The sequence below is a fragment of the Paramisgurnus dabryanus genome, chromosome 19 (genome assembly GCF_030506205.2).
Source record: "Paramisgurnus dabryanus chromosome 19, PD_genome_1.1, whole genome shotgun sequence".
Lineage (NCBI taxonomy): Eukaryota > Metazoa > Chordata > Actinopteri > Cypriniformes > Cobitidae > Paramisgurnus > Paramisgurnus dabryanus.
The window spans coordinates 16,502,856-16,505,222 of record NC_133355.1 but is presented as its reverse complement, the minus strand read 5'-3'; positions in this window follow the sequence as shown (position 1 = coordinate 16,505,222).

Genomic DNA, 2,367 nt, shown 5'->3' with positions numbered 1-2,367 from the left:
TATTATTAACGATAATCATTACCTACAGCAGAGTTCATAAAATATCACTGTTGACTATATTAATGAAATGTCCGAAAATGTAAAGAGAAACGGTAATTTCATCGATTTACCAGCAGGTGCCATTGAAATGAATGGGCTTCAGTGCTGCATTTGGAACTATGCGTCACTACCGGTCACTACATGAAACGCTGTTACTTCCGCATTCCATTCTTACAACGGACTTCTATGTGAGTGTCGTAACTCTATTATTATACGACTCTGGCTCCCCCTACTGGCTTAACTTGCAATCTCATTACTGATTGGCTGACTTTGCTGCCACTCAAAAAATGTAGCCAATTATTTTAAAGTGGAGGGGCAGGGAGATGCCTGTGATGTCATAAGCATCAGTTTTTCAGATTGGGCCGTTTTCTGGCTGACATTTCTAAAAGAGGAATTTCTATGAGACTGAGATGTTTAGCATGTCTAGCACTTTTTGTATGTTTGTGAATGCGGGTAGACTACCATTATTCAACAAAGACAAGGTAAAAATGGTTTTTCATTCTCTGTCCCCTTTAAACTTCACATACATACTCTGGGGACATCAAAGATTTATTTGACATCTTAACTAAAGTCTTGTAAATGTCCCTTTTAAGTTTTGTGTACTTTAATAAAAAACTGACCAAAGTTCACCATAGTAAATTTCCCAACTTCACTCCTCGGGGACCCAGAATGTTCCTTTTCTCAAACGGAAGGCTGGATCCTCTGGAGAAACACGCTCCAGCACTGATTTGAATCAAACGATTCTAAAAGGTTTTTAAAGTGGCCTACACTAGCACCCGTTGGGATCAAAAGATTAGGAGTATTAGATACTAACCATGTGTCAATGTTAACATGAGAATTAACTGCAATAATGATAGCAATAAAGTATGTGAAATGGGAATAGACAAATCCTTAATATGCTCTAATTCAAGTTCTGCGCTGATATGTCTGGAGGCACAAAAGTCAAAAACAAGACAACACCTGTATTAGAAATCCTTCAGATTTGATCAAGGATGCAAGAGACAAATGAGAGTTCAATTTTTGTGGGTTCCAGCACATACTGGGGTTTTAGGAAATTAAGAGGCAGACAAATTAACAAAGCTAATGGTAAAAAAGAAAGTATAGATATGGATATAAAGAAAAAATCAATTCAATTATTCAAATGAATATAAATTAAACGTGGCAAACTTATTGGGATAACGCAAATAAAGAAAGACTCATTCAATTCAGCCATTGGTAGGAAGGGGAAGGAGTTCAAGTGTAAAAGGAAGGAGGATTGTATTATTTCAAGATTGAGATTAGGCCTACAGGACTTAACTCAACAATGCATTTAAAAGGGAACATCGTAATGGTATATGTGACAGGTGTAAAGTGAGAGAAACAGTGGAACACACAATTACTGTAGTAAATATGCAGAAGAAAGAAAGAAGGTAACTGGAGAAATGCAGAAGGAAATGGCTCAACGAGTAACATTAGAGGATATTTTAAATCCGGTAGGAGGATATACTTTGTTAATACAATTTCTAAATACAACCAACTTAATCGTAATATACTGTAGGTAAGCTATCATGGTATGAAGGAAGTTGGGCTTTTCATGGAGGAGCTGAAACACGCAGCAATATGGAGGGCATGACTCCTAACTAGCCACCATACAGTGTTGGCTAGTGTTTTTTTTTTTTTTTTTGCGTGTTTGTCACACTTTAATGTTTCAGATAATTAATCAAATAACACAAGTAAACACAACATGAAGTCTTTAAATGAAGGTTTCAATTTTAGAAGGGAAAACAAAATCCAAACCCACATGGCCCTGTGTGAAAAAGTGCTTGCCCTCTAAACCTAATAACTGGTAGAGCCAGCCTTAGCAGCAACAACTGCAATCAAGCATTTGCGATAACTTGCAAAACAGCACCAGACCATCACACTACCACCACATTTTACTATTGGTATGATGTTCTTTTTCTGAAATGCTGTGTTACTTTTATGCCAGACGTAATGGGACTCACACCTATCAAAACTTTAAACTCGTTTCATCAGTCCACAAAGTATTTTACCAAAAGGGGATCTTGGGAAAATCAAGATGTTTTTTGACAAAACGGAGACGAGCCTTTATGTTCTTTTTGCTCAGCAGTGGTCGTCTTGGAACTCTGCCATGCAGGTCATTTTTGCCCAGTCTCTTTCTTATTGTGGAGTCTGAGACAAGTAAGGCCTGCAGTTCTTTGGATGTTGTTGTGGGGTCTTTTGTGACCTCTTGGATGAGTCTCCACTGCGCTCTCGGGGTAATTTTAGTCGGGTGGCCATTCCTGTGTAGGTTCACCACCGTTCTATGTTTTCGCCATTTGTGGATAATGG